This window comes from Pseudophryne corroboree, unplaced genomic scaffold, assembly GCF_028390025.1.
Source record: "Pseudophryne corroboree isolate aPseCor3 unplaced genomic scaffold, aPseCor3.hap2 scaffold_396, whole genome shotgun sequence".
NCBI classification, from domain to species: domain Eukaryota; kingdom Metazoa; phylum Chordata; class Amphibia; order Anura; family Myobatrachidae; genus Pseudophryne; species Pseudophryne corroboree.
The window spans coordinates 484,825-502,181 of NW_026970037.1; the positions used below are offsets into that span (position 1 = coordinate 484,825).

The 17,357-nt window shown below is 46.3% G+C and overlaps 12 non-coding genes and 1 pseudogene across 12 annotated transcripts; 6 read left to right on the forward strand and 7 right to left on the reverse strand.

Annotated features, from left to right (window-relative positions):
* Window positions 1–659: 659 nt before the first annotated feature.
* LOC135023242 (U1 spliceosomal RNA) lies at window positions 660–822 on the reverse strand. The gene has a single exon (XR_010220244.1). It is a non-coding gene; the product is annotated as a U1 spliceosomal RNA (small nuclear RNA).
* Window positions 823–966: 144 nt separating this feature from the next.
* On the forward strand, window positions 967–1,082 carry LOC135023385 (U5 spliceosomal RNA). The gene has a single exon (XR_010220339.1). It is a non-coding gene; the product is annotated as a U5 spliceosomal RNA (small nuclear RNA).
* A 269-nt stretch (window positions 1,083–1,351) lies between these two features.
* LOC135023397 (U5 spliceosomal RNA) lies at window positions 1,352–1,467 on the forward strand. Its single transcript, XR_010220351.1, has one exon. It is a non-coding gene; the product is annotated as a U5 spliceosomal RNA (small nuclear RNA).
* Window positions 1,468–1,753: 286 nt separating this feature from the next.
* Window positions 1,754–1,869, forward strand: LOC135023391 (U5 spliceosomal RNA). Its single transcript, XR_010220345.1, has one exon. It is a non-coding gene; the product is annotated as a U5 spliceosomal RNA (small nuclear RNA).
* A 274-nt stretch (window positions 1,870–2,143) lies between these two features.
* Window positions 2,144–2,259, forward strand: LOC135023403 (U5 spliceosomal RNA). Its single transcript, XR_010220357.1, has one exon. It is a non-coding gene; the product is annotated as a U5 spliceosomal RNA (small nuclear RNA).
* A 275-nt stretch (window positions 2,260–2,534) lies between these two features.
* LOC135023419 (U5 spliceosomal RNA) lies at window positions 2,535–2,650 on the forward strand. The gene has a single exon (XR_010220372.1). It is a non-coding gene; the product is annotated as a U5 spliceosomal RNA (small nuclear RNA).
* Window positions 2,651–7,627: 4,977 nt separating this feature from the next.
* Window positions 7,628–7,791, reverse strand: LOC135023348 (U1 spliceosomal RNA). The gene has a single exon (XR_010220316.1). It is a non-coding gene; the product is annotated as a U1 spliceosomal RNA (small nuclear RNA).
* Window positions 7,792–7,942: 151 nt separating this feature from the next.
* On the reverse strand, window positions 7,943–8,106 carry LOC135023168 (U1 spliceosomal RNA). Its single transcript, XR_010220173.1, has one exon. It is a non-coding gene; the product is annotated as a U1 spliceosomal RNA (small nuclear RNA).
* Window positions 8,107–8,776: 670 nt separating this feature from the next.
* Window positions 8,777–8,940, reverse strand: LOC135023264 (U1 spliceosomal RNA). The gene has a single exon (XR_010220264.1). It is a non-coding gene; the product is annotated as a U1 spliceosomal RNA (small nuclear RNA).
* Window positions 8,941–9,092: 152 nt separating this feature from the next.
* On the reverse strand, window positions 9,093–9,256 carry LOC135023065 (U1 spliceosomal RNA). The gene has a single exon (XR_010220074.1). It is a non-coding gene; the product is annotated as a U1 spliceosomal RNA (small nuclear RNA).
* A 671-nt stretch (window positions 9,257–9,927) lies between these two features.
* On the reverse strand, window positions 9,928–10,090 carry LOC135023255 (U1 spliceosomal RNA). Its single transcript, XR_010220257.1, has one exon. It is a non-coding gene; the product is annotated as a U1 spliceosomal RNA (small nuclear RNA).
* A 152-nt stretch (window positions 10,091–10,242) lies between these two features.
* LOC135023011 (U1 spliceosomal RNA) lies at window positions 10,243–10,406 on the reverse strand. Its single transcript, XR_010220020.1, has one exon. It is a non-coding gene; the product is annotated as a U1 spliceosomal RNA (small nuclear RNA).
* Window positions 10,407–14,167: 3,761 nt separating this feature from the next.
* Window positions 14,168–14,346, forward strand: LOC135023366 (U1 spliceosomal RNA; annotated as a pseudogene).
* Window positions 14,347–17,357: the final 3,011 nt, after the last annotated feature.

Here is a 17,357-nt window from a genome sequence, read left to right on the forward strand (position 1 = left end):
GGCTGGGGAGGGCCGCTGCTCAGGCACATCTCTGTCAAGTAAAGGAGATTCAACTGAGGCAGCACAAGGGAACTCTCATCTGGGGACAACAACTGCAGGGAGAACATATATTTTCAGATGAACATGGGAGGGCAGAAGGCTGCCTAATACTGAAGCACCCCCAAACAACAAACCAAATGCAACAACTAGTGCAAGCATTCCTGGGGGAAGGCCTGCAGCAGATGGATTTGCATATGGTGATGTCATCCAAACAGTGGGTCAAAGTTGGCTTCAACCCTCGTCTGCATATGAAAAGAGACAAGGGGCGTGCAGGGCATGGCGGCCTTTTGCGGCGCTTGGATGACCCCTAGTTCGCATTACACACCTCCACCCTCCTTCGGTGTGGGGCTCATGTTGGCTATTCCCCAGCCCCTGAAGCATTCAAGCTGATTTCTTGCAGCAGCTGGGCACTGTAACTGCTCCAGAGACGCTCTGTAAGGCAAGTAAAAGGGTGTGGGTCCTGCAGCACTACCTGTAGTTTGCATTGTGCGTTGGAAGGCACAAAGTAAGCAGACGGGAGAAGTCAGGATAGTGCGCAAGGGCATAGAAGGGAGCGGCTCAAGAAAAGAGAAGTAGAAACAGACAGCAAACTAGGCTGGAGAGAGACCTGAGACAAAGAGATCTGAATTATACGAGAGCCGACCAGGGGAAACACAAATTATGCAGTCAAGTTTCCCACATTTGGGGAAATCGCAGAAGCAGCACACCCAGAGTGCAATGGGTGAGCCTTGCCCTGGGAGAAGCACCTTCATGATCATAGTATCTCACCTGGCAGGTAAGTAGGAGTTGGGCTAGAGCTGGGGAGGGTCGCTGCTCGAGCATCCCCCTGTCAAGTAAAGGAGATTCAACTGAGGCAGCACAAGGGAACTCTCATCTGGGGACAACAACTGCAGGGAGAACACATATTTTCAGATAAAAATCTTGGTCATGCTCTGGTTTCTCTTCAGAACGAACAAATCTTTCGCCTTTTACTAAAGATTTCCGTGGAGAGGAGCAAAACCGAGTTTTATCTCAATTTTTGCATGCCCCATCTTTTTGGGGTTTCTTTTATCGGTTTAAAGATAGAATGAGTGTGCTTTAATGTAAGCTCATTTGCATAGAAATGACAGTAAATGTTTGTTTCTTTTCAAACAGAACTTTCTTGACCATGCTACTTGCTTGAAAGATCTGGGAGCCCATGGAATACAGTACAAACCATGCTTATAGCAAGGAGAAGACAGGTGAGAAATCTGCTTTCTTTCAAATTGTCGCTCACTTTGATCTGAATGAGGACTGCTGGCACGGCACTCAGGCGACAGGTGGAATCTTGGTCATGCTCTGGTTTCTCTTCAGAACGAACAAATCTTTCGCCTTTTACTAAAGATTTCCGTGGAGAGGAGCAAAACTGAGTTTTATCTCAATTTTTGCATGTCCCATATTATTGGGGTTTCTTTTATCGGATTAAAGACAGAACGAGTGTGCTTTCTTGTTAGCTTTAATGTAAGTATATTTGCATAACAATGACAATAAATGTCTGTTTCTTTTCAAGCAGAACTTTCTTGACCATACTAATTGCTTGAAAGATCTGGGAGCACATGGAAAAGAGTACAAACCATGCTTATAGCAAGGGGAAGCCTGGTGAGAAATCTGCTTTCTTTCTTTCAAATTGGGTGCTCACTTTGAGCTGAATGAGGACTGCTGGCATGGCACTCAGGCGACAGGTGGAATCTTGGTCATGCTCTGGTTTCTCTTCAGAACGAACAAATCTTTCGCCTTTTACTAAAGATTTCCGTGGAGAGGAGCAAAACTGAGTTTTATCTCAATTTTTGCATGCCCCGTCTTATTGGGGTTTCTTTTATCAGTTTAAAGATAGAACGAGTGTGCTTTAATGTAAGCTCATTTGCGTAGAAATGACAGTAAATGTTTGTTTCTTTTCAAACAGAACTTTCTTGACTATACTAATTGCTTGAAAGATCTGGGAGCACATGGAAAAGAGTACAAACCATGTTTATAGCAAGGGGAAGCCTGGTGAGAAATCTGCTTTCTTTCTTTCAAATTGGGTGCTCACTTTGAGCTGAATGAGGACTGCTGGCATGGCACTCAGGCGACAGGTAGAATCTTGGTCATGCTGTGGTTTCTCTTCAGAACGAACAAATCTTTCGCCTTTTACTAAAGATTTCCGTGGAGAGGAGCAAAACTGAGTTTTATCTCAATTTTTGCATGCCCCATCTTATTGGGGTTTTATTTTATTGGTTTAAAGATAGAACGAGTGTGCTTTAATGTAAGCTCATTTGCATAGAAATTACAGTAAATGTTTGTTTCTTTTCAAACAGAACTTTCTTGACCACACTAATTGTTTGAAAGATCTGGGAGCACATGGAAAAGAGTACAAACCATGTTTATAGCAAGGGGAAGCCTGGTGAGAAATCTGCTTTCTTTCATTCAAATTGGGTGCTTACTTTGAGCAGAATGAGAACTGCTGGCATGGCACTCAGGCGACAGGTGGAATCTTGGTCATGCTCTGGTTTCTCTTCAGAACTAACAAATATTTCGCCTTTTATTAAAGATTTCCGTGGAGAGGAGCAAAACTGAGTTTTATCTCAATTTTTGCATGCCCCATATTATTGGGGTTTCTTTTATCAGTTTAAAGACAGAACGAGTGTGCTTTCTTGTTAGCTTTAATGTAAGTTTATTTGCATAACAATGACAGTAAATGTTTGTTTCTTTTCAAACAGAACTTTCTTGACCATGCTACTTGCTTGAAAGATCTGGGAGCACATGGAAAACAGTACAAACCATGCAGTATCACAAGAGCCTTTATTTGATCTTTCATGAAGATAGAGCAGAATTGAGGACACGTCAACAATTTCTGCCGAAGGTGGTTCATCTTTCCACATGGTGCCTTTGGCCACTGACACCTTCGTTGAGTCAAAGTCTCTGGCTGTGGTCAGAACTTTGAAAATTTATGTCACCAGAACGGTTCAGATTAGGAAAACAGAGGCTCTGTTTGTCCTGTATGCTCCCAACATGATTGGGTGTCCTGCTTCCATGCAGACCATTATGCGCTGGATCTGTGGTAAGATTCAGCATGCTCATTCCACGGCAGGATTGCCGTTACTGAATTAGGTGAAGACCCATTCTACTAGAAAGGTGGGTTCATCCTGGGCAGCTGGTCGGGGAGTCTCGGCATTGCAACTTTGCCGAGCAGCTATTTAGTAAACACTTTTGCTAAGTTTTACAAGTTTGATACCTTGGCTGATGATAACTTCAAGTTGGGTCATTCGGTGCTGCAGAGTCGTACGCACTCTCCCACCCGTTCAAGAGCTTTGGTATAACCCCATGGTTCTTAATGTGACCCCAGCATCCTCTAGGTCGTATGAGAAAATAGGATTTTAATACCTACCGGTAAATCCTTTTCTCTTAGTACGTAGAGGATGCTGGGCACCCGTCCCAGTCCATACTGTGTCTGCAGTTATTACTTGTGGTTATACACATGTTGTGTTACGGTTCTGGTCAGCTTTTTGCTGCAATTGTTCATGCCGTTGGCTTGTGTTCTGTTGAATGCCACGTTCTGCGGCATGCTTAAGGTGTGAGCTGGTAAGATGCTCACCTTAGTTTAACTATAAATCCTTTCCTCGAAATGTCCGTCTCCCTGGGCACAGTTCCTATAACTGGAGTCTGGAGGAGGGGCATAGAGGGAGGAGCCAGTTCACACCCTTTGAAAGTCTTAAAGTGCCCATGTCTCTTGCGGATCCCGTCTATACCCCATGGTTCTTAATGTGACCCCAGCATCCTCTACGGACTAAGAGAAAAGGATGCCCTTGTGTACTATCCTGACTTCTCCTCCCGTCTGCTTACTTTGTGCCTTCCAACGCACAATGCGAACTACAGGTGGTGCTGCAGGGCCCACACCCTTTTACTTGCCTTACAGAGCAGCTCTGGAGCTGTTACAGTGCCCAGCTGCTGCAAGAAATCAGCTTGAATGCTTCAGGGGATGGGGCATGGCCAACATGAGCCCCACACCAAAGGAGGGTGGGGGTGTTTAATGCGAACAAGGGGTCATCCAAGCACTGCAAAAGGCCGCCATGCCCTGCATGCCCCTTTTCTCTATGGAATCCGAATCTCGCAAGAATCCGACAGCGGGATGATGACATTTTCCCTTGTTCAGGTTTTCCGAGTCAGGCGGGAACAACCGAGCCTGCCTCGGACCAGTGTAAACCACGTGGAGTTCGTGGGGAATTCGGTTCTCGGAGAACCGAACCCGCTCCTCTCTACCTTATACCCATCATTTTTTTTATTTTCAATCTAAGCCCCTGCAGTTTTCTGTAAGCATCTGCTTCGCTATGATGATCAACAAGTCACAAGGGCAAACACTCAGGGTGTGAGGCGTAGATCTTAGGACCAGCTGCTACAAGCATGGCAGAGGTGTCACTATCACTGGTGACACCCAGAGAGGTGGCGAGGGAGATTGTAATGCAGTGCGCGCAGATAAGCAGCGCAATGGTAAAAAGGAGGCATGGTTTCATAGGTAGGGGCGTGGCCTGGTGGCCTGAATCTACATTTTGTTGCTCCGGGTGTCCCGGGGGTTGGGGGCTGCACCCGGGGACTAGTGTGTGAGCGGTGCTGGCTCCTGCACAGTGACAGGGCATGGCCACCCAGCATGACGCCTCCCTTCTTGACCATGCTGTAATTGCAGTCGCACTGCAGTTCAGCGTGATCATAAAAAATGGTGTAGGCTCCTGCTGGTGCAGACTGTATGTGCGCGCAGGAAGCCGCCACCATTTTTGTGATCACAGCGGCTGAATGTGATGTCATACAGCCGCTGTGACCACGCCCCCTGTGTCTCCTCCGTTGCAGACCCCATTTTGAAGCCTTGCCCCCGCACCGCTCCATCCCTGACTTGGAAATGGAGTGTTGCTGACCCACCTCTCCCCCCCTTCCCCGCCCCGATTGACAGGCAGAGGCGATCACATTCTCTGCGGGGTGCCGCAGAAAATGCAGGCACATGCGTATGCTCTTAGCAATTTTTGCAGTTGGATCGCTTATTGTGATTGCAATCCAACCTGAATCAGGCCCTATTACCTATCACAATGCGCTGCGGGCAGTACAAAATTGGGTTAATATAGGAGAAAAACCCCCAGACCTGTGCTCCTTAACTGTACCTGGTGGCTAGTGGAGCGGCTGCCCAGTAATCAGTGTCCACCGCAGTGCGCACACGGCCCACCCCCTACGGCCTCGCTCCCCTTCATCAGCGGCCTCGTCATCCGGAAGGGTGGTGTGTGTGTGACTGACCTTAGGATGAAACCGGAGCCTCCGCTGCAGTGACCCAGCAACCAGGGCACGGGAGTATACAGCGCCGCTGGGAGTGATGAAGCTGCAGTAAAGATGTCTATTAGACCTAGCCTGCTGCAGCCCTTGTAGATTCTCATAAAACAAGTTCTTCTTTTCTTGTCAAAATTAATAGCTAAGAATAGGCTGCCTGAGGCAGGCCCCTGTTAATTGGCCTGCTACTGAAGGCACCAACTACAAACTGAGCTCCCTGTTCATGGAAGCGGGGTTATAGAGGAGAATGCACTGAGCTTCTTGGGAACAGTCAAAAGCTTTGAGCCGGTTGGTGCCTCAGATCAAGATCCTACTCTACACCCCAATGTGAATCCTTGTGGAGTCCAGTGTACCCCACAGAAGAAATGAATGTGTCACACCCATTGGCAGCAACCTTAGAATAGCTGCTGACGGGCACAATTGAGAAAGGAAGGGGGGGGGGACATTTGAATCCAGCACATAGATGCAATTCAAATATGTAATTTGTACCTTCCTATTTTAAAATATAATGGATGAACCTCACCCTGTGAGAACAATCTTCATGATCAAGAGATCTAATATGTAAAATAAGTATGAGTTGGGATAGGGCTGGGGAGGGTGGCAGCTCGGGCAGCCCCTCCCCCGTCAAGTTAAGGAGATTCAACTGAGGAAGCACAAGGGAACTCTCGTCTGGGGACAACAACTGCAGGGAGACCACATCTTTTCAGATGAACATGGGAGGGCGGAAGGCTGCCTAATACTGAAGCACCATCAAATATCAAACCATATCCAACAACTAGTACAAGCATTCCTGGGGGAAGGTCTGCAGCAGAAGGATTTGCATACGGTGATGTCATCCAAGCAGTGGGCCAAAGTTGGCTGGAACCCTCATCTGCATATAAAAAGAGAAAAGGGGCATGCAGGGCATGGCGGCCTTTTGCAGTGCTTGGATGACCCCTAGTTCGCATTAAACACCCCCACCCTCCTTTGGTGTGGGGCTCATGTTGGCCATGCCCCATCCCCTGAAGCATTCATGCTGATTCGGATTCCATAGAGAAAAGGGGCATGCAGGGCATGGCGGCCTTTTGCAGTGCTTGGATGACCCCTAGTTTGCATTAAACACCCCCACCCTCCTTTGGTGTGGGGCTCATGTTGGCCATGCCCCATCCCCTGAAGCATTCAAGCTGATTTCTTGCAGCAGCTGGGCACTGTAACATATAAAGAGCTGCGCGTTGCTGCCATTTTTACTCGTGCATTGAAGAGAGAGCGGAGAGGACGTGGCTATGTTCTCTCAGTGGAAATCTCAATATCAGTGCTCAGTATCAGTGGTTACTTATTGCTGCTCAGTAATACTAGTAGTGTGTCTCTCCTGCTCAGTGTCAGTTCTCAGTAGTCTCCTCATCAGTGCTCAGTATCACTGCTCATTGTCTTGTGCTGCATTGTGGTGCTCAGCATACTACAGTACATTACTAATAGTCCAGTGCTGCATCTTGCTGCTCAGTGTCAGTTCTAGTATCCTCATCAGTGCTCACTATCACTGCTCATTGCATTGTGGTGTTCTGTATACTACAGTAAGATAGTAATATAGTATATATAGAGGAGCGGGTTCGGTTCTCCGAGAACCGAATTCCCGACGAACTCCGCGTGGTTTACACTGGTCCGAGGCAGGCTCGGTTGTTCCCGCCTGACTCGGAAAACCTGAACAAGGGAAAATGTCATCATCCCGCTGTCGGATTCTCGCGAGATTCGGATTCCATATAAAGAGCTGCGCGTTGCCGCCATTTTTACTCGTGCATTGAAGAGAGAGCGGAGAGGACGTGGCTATGTTCTCTCAGTGGAAATCTCAATATCAGTGCCCAGTATCAGTGGTTACTTATTGCTGCTCAGTAATACTAGTAGTGTGTCTCTCCTGCTCAGTGTCAGTTCTCTGTAGTATCCTCATCAGTGCTCAGTATCACTGCTCATTGTCTTGTGCTGCATTGTGGTGCTCAGCATACAACAGTACATTACTAATAGTCCAGTGCTGCATCTTGCTGCTCATGTTGGCTATGCCCCAGCCCCTGAAGCATTCAAGCTGATTTCTTGCAGCAGCTGGGCACTGTAACAGCTCCAGAGCTGCTCTGTAAGGCAAGTAAAAGGGTGTTGGCCCAGCAGCACTACCTGTAGTTTGCATTGTGCGTTGGAAGGCACAAAGTAAGCAGACAGGAGAAGTCAGGAGAGTGCACAAGGGCATAGAAGGCAGGGGCTCAAGAAAAGAGAAGTGGAAACAGACAGCAAACTAGGCTGGAGAGAGACCTGAGACAAAGAGATCTGAATTATACGAGTAGCCGACCAGAGGAAACACAAATTATGCAGTCAAGTGTCCCACATTTGGGGAAATCGTAGGAGCAGCACACCCAGAGTGCAATGGGTGAGCCTTGCCCTGGTAGAAGCACCTTCCTGATCATAGTATCTCACTTGGCAGGTAAGTAGGAGTTGGGCTTGAGCTGGGGAGGGTCGCTGCTCGGATACCCCCCTGTCAAGTGAAGGAGATCCAACTGAGGCAGCACAAGGAAACTCTCGAAAAAAAACAAGGCTAGAGGAAGATCTGAGACAAAGAAATCTGACTTTTACCAGAGCTGACCAGAGGAAAGCACAAACACAGTCCCCCACTACCACAAATAATGCAGTCGAGTTTCCCACATTTGGGGAAATCACAGGGGTCAGCATACCCAGAATGCAATGAATGAACCTCACCCTGGGAGAACAATCTTCATGACCATGGTATCTCCTATGCAAAATAAGTATGATTTGGGATAGGGCTGGGGAGGGCCGCTGCTCAGGCACATCTCTGTCAAGTAAAGGAGATTCAACTGAGGCAGCACAAGGGAACTCTCATCTGGGGACAACAACTGCAGGGAGAACACATATTTTCAGATGAACATGGGAGAGCAGAAGGCTGCCTAATACTGAAGCACCCCAAACAACAAACCAAATGCAACAACTAGTACAAGCATTCCTGGGGGAAGGTCTGCAGAAGACGGATTTGCATACGGTGATGTCATCCAAGCAGTGGGCCAAAGTTGGATGGAACCCTCATCTGCATATGAAAAGAGAAAAGGGGTATGCAGGGCATGGCGGCCTTTTGCGGCGCTTGGATGACCCTTAGTTCCCATTAAACACCTCCACCCTCCGTCGGTGTGGGGCTCATGTTGGCTATGCCCCAGCCCCTGAAGCATTCAAGCTGATTTCTTGCAGCAGCTGGGCACTGTAACAGCTCCAGAGCTGCTCTGAAAGGTAAGTAAAAGGGTGTGGGCCCTGCAGCACTACCTGTAGTTTGCATTGTGCGTTGGAAGGCACAAAGTAAGCAGACAGGAGAAGTCAGGAGAGTGCACAAGGGCATAGAAGGCAGCGGCTCAAGAAAAGAGAAGTGGAAACAGACAGCAAACTAGGCTGGAGAGAGACCTGAGACAAAGAGATCTGAATTATACGAGTAGCCGACTAGAGGAAACACAAATTATGCAGTCAAGTGTCCCACATTTGGGGAAATCGTAGGAGCAGCACACCCAGAGTGCAATGGGTGAGCCTTGCCCTGGGAGAAGCACCTTCATGATCATAGTATCTCACCTGGCAGGTAAGTAGGAGTTGGGCTAGAGATGGGGAGGGTCGCTGCTCGGGCACCCCCCTGTCAAGTGAAGGAGATCCAACTGAGGCAGCACAAGGAAACTCTCGAAAAAAGAACAAGGCTAGAGGAAGATCTGAGACAAAGAAATCTGTCTTTTACCAGAGCTGACCAGAGGAAAGCACAAACACAGTCCCCCACTACCACAATTAATGCAGTCGAGTTTCCCACATTTGGGGAAATCACAGGGGTCAGCATACCCAGAATGCAATGAATGAACCTCACCCTGGGAGAACAATCTTCATGACCATGGAAACTCCTATGCAAAATAAGTATGATTTGGGATAGGGCTGGGGAGGGCCGCTGCTCAGGCACATCTCTGTCAAGTAAAGGAGATTCAACTGAGGCAGCACAAGGGAACTCTCATCTGGGGACAACAACTGCAGGGAGAACACATATTTTCAGATGAACATGGGAGGGCAGAAGGCTGCCTAATACTGAAGCACCCCCAAACAACAAACCAAATGTAACAACTAGTAAAAGCATTCCTGGGAGAAGGTCTGCAGAAGACGGATTTGCATACGGTGATGTCATCCAAGCAGTGGGCCAAAGTTGGCTGGAACCCTCATCTGCATATGAAAAGAGAAAAGGGTTATGCAGGGCATGGCGGCCTTTTGCGGTGCTTGGATGACCCCTAGTTCGCATTAAATACCTCCACCCTCCTTCGGTGTGGGGCTCATGTTGGCTATGCCCCAGCCCCTGAAGCATTCAAGCTGATTTCTTGCAGCAGCTGGGCACTGTAACAGCTCCAGAGCTGCTCTGTACGGCAAGTAAAAGGGTGTGGGCCCTGCAGCACTACCTGTAGTTCGCATTGTGCGTTGGAAGGCACAAAGTAAGCAGACGGGAGAAGTCAGGATAGTGCGCAAGGGCATAGAAGGGAGCGGCTCAAGAAAACAGAAGTGGAAACAGACAGCAAACTAGGCTGGAGAGAGACCTGAGACAAAGAGATCTGAATTATACGAGAGCCGACCAGGGGAAACACAAATTATGCAGTCAAGTTTCCCACATTTGGGGAAATCGCAGGAGCAGCACACCCAGAGTGCAATGGGTGAGCCTTGCCCTGGGAGAAGCACCTTCATGATCATAGTATCTCACCTGGCAGGTATGTAGGAGTTGGGCTAGAGCTGGGGAGGGTCGCTGCTCGGGTACCCCCCTGTCAAGTGAAGGAGATCAAACTGAGGCAGCACAATGGAACTCTCGAAAGAAGAACAAGGCTAGAGGAAGATCTGAGACAAAGAAATCTGACTTTTACCAGAGCTGACAAGAGGAAAACACAAACACAGTCCCCCACTACCACAAATAATGCAGTTGAGTTTCCCACATTTGGGGAAATCACAGGGGTCAGCATACCCAGAATGCAATGAATGAACCTCACCCTGGGAGAACAATCTTTATGACCATGGTATCTCCTATGCAAAATAAGTATGATTTGAGATAGGGCTGGGGAGGGCCGCTGCTCAGGCACATCTCTGTCAAGTAAAGGAGATTCAACTGAGGCAGCACAAGGGAACTCTCATCTGGGGACAACAACTGCCGGGAGAACACATATTTTCAGATGAACATGGGAGGGCAGAAGGCTGCCTAATACTGAAGCACGCCCAAACAACAAACCAAATGCAACAACTAGTACAAGCATTCCTGGGAGAAGGTCTGCAGAAGACGGATTTACATACGGTGATGTCATCCAAGCAGTGGGCCAAAGTTGGCTGGAACCCTCATCTGCATATGTTGAAGATACAATTTGTGAATTGCATTTAACACTATCTCCCTTTCCTGGGGAGAAGATGGTAGGGCCGATTTGAAAAACCGGCGAGGAGGCACCTCTTCGAATTTCAGCTTGTAACCCTGAGAAACAATTTCTATTGCCTAGGGATCCACCTGCGAATGAACCCAGATGTGGCTGAAAACTCGAAGACGTGCCCTCAACTGGGCGGACTCCTTTAGCGGAGCCCCAGCGTCATGCGGTGGATTTTGTAGAAGCCGGGGAGGACTTCTGTTCCTGGGAACTAGCTGTGTTGTGCAGCTTCTTCCCTCTGCCCTTACCTCTGGCAAGAAAGGACGCACCTCGTACTTTCTTGTTTCTCTGTGATCGAAAGGACTGCATTTGATAATGTGGTGCTTTCTTAGGCTGTGAGGGAATATAAGGCAAAAAATTTGATTTACCAGCTGTAGCTGTGGAGACTAGGTCCGAGAGACCTTTCCCAAACAATTCCTCACCCCTGTAAGGTAAAACCTCCATATGCCTTTTTGAGTCGGCATCACCTGTCCATTGCCGGGTCCATAGGACTCGTCTAGCAGAAATCGACATAGCGTTTATTCTAGAACCCAGTAGACTAATGTCACTTTGAGCATCTCTCATATATAGGACAGCATCTTTTATATGCCCTATGGTCAATAACATAGCATCCTTATCTAGGGTCTCAATCTCTGCTGATAAGGTATCTGTCCATGCTGCCACCGCGCTACAACCCCGGCCGACGCAATTGCCGGTCTGAGTAAGGTACCAGAATGTGTGTAAATGGACTTTAGGGTAACCTCCTGCATGCGGTCAGCAGGGTCCCTGATGGTAGCCGTATCCTGGGATGGCAGCGCTACCTTTTTGGATAAGCGTGTCAATGCTTTATCCACCCTAGGGGAGGATTCCCACCGTATCCTGTCCATTGGCGGGAAAGGATACGCCATAAGAATCCTTTTGGGAATCTGCAGCTTTTTGTCTGGAGATTCCCAAGCTTTTTCACATAATTCGTTCAACTCATGTGAGGGGGGAAAGGTTATCTCAGGTTTCTTTCCCTTATACATGTGTACCCTCGTGTCAGGGACAGGGGACTCTGTGATGTGCAAAACATCTTTTATTGCAATAATCATATATCGAATACATTTAGCCAATTTTGGTTGTAACTTTGCATCATCGTAGTCGACACTGGAGTCAGAATCCGTGTCGGTATCTGTGTCAACTATTTGGGATAGTGGGCGCTTTTGAGACCCCGAAGGTCCCTGCGACATAGGGACAGGCATGGGTTGACTCCCTGACTGTTCCCTAGCTTCAGCTTTGTCTAATCTCTTGTGTAATAAGTTTACATTAGCACTTAAAACATTCCACATATCCATCCAGTCAGGTGTCGGCGTTGTCGATGGAGACACCACATTAATTTGCTCCTGCTCCTCTCTAGGAGAGCCTTCTACCTCAGACATGTCGACACACGTGTACCGACACACCATACACTCAGGGAATCCTCTTATCTGAGGACAGTTCCCCAACAAGGCCCTTTGGAGAGACAGAGAGAGAAAGTATGCCAGCACACACCCCAGCGCTATATGACCCAGGAAAAAAACACAATCATTTTATGTTTACCCAGTAGCGCTGTATTTCCATATATATATGCGCCTAATTATGTGCCCCCCTCTTCTTTAAGACCCTCTTTCTACCGTGGTATAAGCAGGGGAGAGTCCGTGGAGCTTCCCCTCAGCGGTGCTGTGGAGAAAATGGCGCTGGTGAGTGCTGAGGGAGAAGCCCCACCCCCTCAGCGACGGGCTTCTGTCCCGCTGAAATATAGTAAAAAAATGGCGGGGGCTCTTATATATATATACAGTGCCTAGCTGCATATATATTTATTTTGCCAAAGAGAGGTCTATATTGCTGCCCAGGGCGTCCCCCCTGCGCCCTTCACCCTTACACTGACTGCCGTGTGTGAGGTGTATTGGAGCAATGGAGCACAGCTTTACTGCTGTGCGTTACCTCAGTGAAGATCATGAAGTCTTCCGCCGCCTCTGAAGTCTTCTTTTCTTCTCATACTCACCCGGCTTCTATCTTCCGGCTCTGCGAGGGGGACGGCGGCGCGGCTCTGGGACGGACGGCGAGGGTGAGACCTGCGTACCGATCCCTCTGGAGCTAATGCTGTACAGTAGCCTAAGAAGCAGAGCCTATCAACTCACAGAAGTAGGTGTGCATCTCTCCCCTCCGCCCCTCGATGCAGGGAGTCTGTTGCCAGCAGGCTCCCTGAAAATAAAAAAATCTAACAAATATACTTTCTGTCAGGAAACTCAGGAGAGCTCCCTGAAAAGCACCCAGTCTCCTCTGGGCACAGTAGTAAACTGAGGTCTGGAGGAGGGGCATAGAGGGAGGAGCCAGTGCACACCCAGATCTAAAGTCTTTCTTAAAGTGCCCATGTCTCCTGCGGAGCCCGTCTATCCTTACGGAGTCCCCAGCATCCTCTAGGACGTAAGAGAAAAATTATGCTGGCAGAAAAATCCAATTGAGTGATTAAACAGCTCCAGAGCTGCTCTGTAAGGCAAGTAAAAGGGTGTGGGCCCTGCAGCACTACCTGTAGTTTGCATTGTGCATTGGAAGCCTAGTTTGCTGTCTGTTTCCACTTCTTTTTTCTTGAGCCCCTCCCGTCTATACCCTTGTGCACTATCCTGACTTCTCCTCCCGTCTGCTTACTTTGTGCCTTCCAATGCACAATGCAAACTACAGGTAGTGCTGCAGGGCCCACACCCTTTTACTTGCCTTATAGAGCAGCTCTTGAGCTGTTACAGTGCCCAGCTGCTGCAAGAAATCAGCGTGAATGCTTCAGGGGCTGGGGCATGGCCAACATGAGCCCCACACCGAAGGAGGGTGGGGGTGTTTAATGCGAACTAGGGGTCTCGCACAATGCGAACTACGGGTAGTGCTGCAGGGCCCACACCCTTTTACTTGCCTTACAGAGCAGCTCTGGAGCTGTTACAGTGCCCAGCTGCTGCAAGAAATCAGCTTGAATCCTTCAGGGGCTGGGGCATAGCCAACATGAGCCCCACACCGACGGAGGGTGGAGGTGTTTAATGCGAACTAGGGGTCATCCAAGTGCCGCAAAAGGCTGCCATGCCCTGCACGCCCCTTTTCTCTTTTCATATGCAGACGAGGGTTGAAGCCAACTTTGACCCACTGCTTGGATGACATCGCCATATGCAAATCCATCTGCTGCAGGCCTTCCCCCAGGAATGCTTGCACTAGTTGTTGCATTTGGTTTGTTGTTTGGGGGTGCTTCAGTATTAGGCAGCCTTCTGCCCTCCCATGTTCATCTGAAAATATGTGTTCTCCCTGCAGTTGTTGTCCCCAGATGAGAGTTCCCTTGTGCTGCCTCAGTTGAATCTCCTTTACTTGACAGAGATGTGCCTGAGCAGCGGCCCTCCCCAGCCCTATCCCAAATCATACTTATTTTGCATAGGAGATACCATGGTCATGAAGACTGTTCTCCCAGGGTGCGGTTAATTCATTGCATTCTGGGTATGCTCACCCCTGTGATTTCCCCAAATGTGGGAAACTCGACTGCATTATTTAATGCGAACTAGGGGTCATCCAAGCACCGCAAAAGGCCGCCATGCCCTGCATACCCCTTTTCTCTTTTCATAAGCAGACGAGGTTTGAAGCCAACTTTGACCCACTGCTTGGATGACATCACTTGCTGCCTTTCCAATGAAGCAAGTTTAATTTAATAATAGGTGAAAAACCATCCCTACAAAGGTGTTAATCAGATACTTGGCTTTGTGGACACTTTTCAGAGCACAAATTTGTTAGCATAAAAATAAAGCCAGAAAATGAAGAGCTGTTTAATCACTCAATTGGATTTTTCTGCCAGCATATTTCTTTTTCTCTGCAACCCACTGCTAAATTGTGCTTCCTAGCTGTTTTTATAAAATCACTGAATCAAATCTAACTCTGATTACATCAGAGAAGGCCAGGTACCCTACACCATAACAGGGGGTTTGACATTTTGACTTGTCTACTTAAAGATCACCAAAATCTGATAACAAGGTCAATTAAGTCCCTGGGTGGGATTGAACCACCAACCTTTTGGTTAATAGCCTTACACACTAACTGATTGCGCCACAGCGACACTTTGCAAAAGTACATACTGACAAAGGCTAATAAGCATTCATCTAGAACGATTCCTAGAAACATTTTAAAAAGTCAATAATGTGGAGAGTTTTTGTAAGATGTTTCTTCCATCAACCAATGAAGAAACACATTGGTACTTTCCCATGATGAGTGAGTGCTTCGGGATCTTTTGCACTTACATGTGCAGCAGAGTACTGTAATGGAAGCATGCTGGGTCCATAACCCAGAGGTAGGCAGATTGAAACTATCCTCTGCTATATGCATTTTTTTTTGTTAATTAAAGTAATCCAAAACTGGGATTGATATTTTTGCTCTTTTATTTTTACTTAAAGTACAATAACTTTTACCATTTTAATTTGTTTTAATAGTATATTGACAGTATTGTTTTCTTTCAAAAATCCAATTAATTTTCTTTACCCGATTATTAAAATGGTAATTGACAAAAACAAACTACATTGTCACCAGAAGAGCAATACAAAATGTACAAGTGATATATTAAAATCATCTTTCCAGCTTGAATTTCAATGATGCATTGGGGCAACGATTTTGTGAGAAACATCTTCACCCTTAAATAAAGATTTTCTTAATTCCTTACCTGTGTGCTAATTAGATATCACCTTGTTTTCACATTAAACAGACTTCCACATGAGAAAACAGCAAATATGCAGTGGCGTTAATGTTTCCTGGTGTCAACCTGTATTATTTCCGTAGATATTGAAATGAGGATGCATCTTGCTGCCTTTCCAATGAAACAAGTTTAATTTAGTAATAGGTGAAAAACCATCCCTACAAAGATGTTAATCAGATACTTGGCTTTGTGGACACTTTTCAGAGAACAAATTTGTAATCATAAAAATAAAGCCAGAAAATGAAGAGCTGTTTAATCACTCAATTGGATTTTTCTGCCAGCATTTTTCTTTTTATCTGCAACCCACTGCTAAATTGTGCTTCCTAGCTGTTTTTTTATAAAATCACTTAATCAAATCTAACTCTGATTACATCAGAGAAGGCCAGGTACCCTATACCATAAGAGGGGGTTTGCAATTTTGACTTGTCTACTTAAATATCACCAAAATCTGATCACAAGGTCAATTACGTCCCTGGGTGGGATTGAACCACCAACCTTTTGATAAATAGCTGAACACACTAACCGATTGCGCCACAGAGACACTTTGCAAAAAGCACATACTGACAAAGACTAATAAGCATTCATCTAGAACGTTTCCTAGAAAAACTTTAAAAAGTCAATAATCTGGAGAGTTTTTGTAAGATGTTTCTTCCAGCAACCAATGAAGAAACACATTGGTACTTTCGCATGATGAGTGAGTGCTTCAGGATCTCTTGCACTTACATGTGCAGCAGAGTACTGCAATGGAAGCATGCTGGGCCCATAACCCAGAGGTAGGCAGATTGAAACTATCCTTTGCTATATGATTTTTTTTTTTTTGTTCATTAAAGTAATCCAAAACTGGGATTGATATTTTAGCTTTTATTTTTACTTAAAGTACAATAACTTTTACCATTTTAATTTGTTTTAATAGTATATTGACAGTATTGTTTTCTTTCAAAAATCCACTTAATTTTCTTTACCCTATTATTAAAATGGTAATTGACAAAAACAAACTACATTGTCACCATAAGAGCAATACAAAATGTACAAGTGATATATTAAAATCATCTTTCCAGCTTGAATTTCAATGATGCATTGGGGCAACGATTTTGTGAGAAACATCTTCACCCTTAAATAAAGATTTTCTTAATTCCTTACCTGTGTGCTAATTAGATATCACCTTGTTTTCACATTAAACAGACTTCCACATGAGAAAGCAGCAAGGATGCAGTGGCGTTAATGTTTCCTGGTGTCAACCTGTATTATTTCAGTAGATATTGAAATGAGGATGCATCTTGCTGCCTTTCCAATGAAGCAAGTTTAATTTAGTAATAGGTGAAAAACCATCCCTACAAATATGTTAATCAGATACTTGGCTTTGTGGACACTTTTCAGAGAACAAATTAGTTAGCATAAAAATAAAGCCAGAAAATGAAGAGCTGTTTAATCACTCAATTGGATTTTTCTGCCAGCATATTTCTTTTTCTCTGCAACCCACTGCCAAATTGAGCTTCCTAGCTGTTTTTATAAAATCACTGAATCAAATCTAACTCTGATTACATCAGAGAAGGCCAGGTACCCTACACCATAACAGGGGGTTTGAAATTTTGACTTGTCTACTTAAAGATCACCAAAATCTGATAACAAGGTCAATTAAGTCCCTGGGTGGGATTGAACAACCAACCTTTTGGTTAATAGCCTTACACACTAACTGATTGCGCCACAGCTACACTTTGCAAAAGTACATACTGACAAAGGCTAATAAGCATTCATCTAGAACGATTCCTAGAAACATTTTAAAAAGTCAATAATGTGGAGAGTTTTTGTAAGATGTTTCTTCCATCAACCAATGAAGAAACACATTGGTACTTTCCCATGATAAGTGAGTGCTT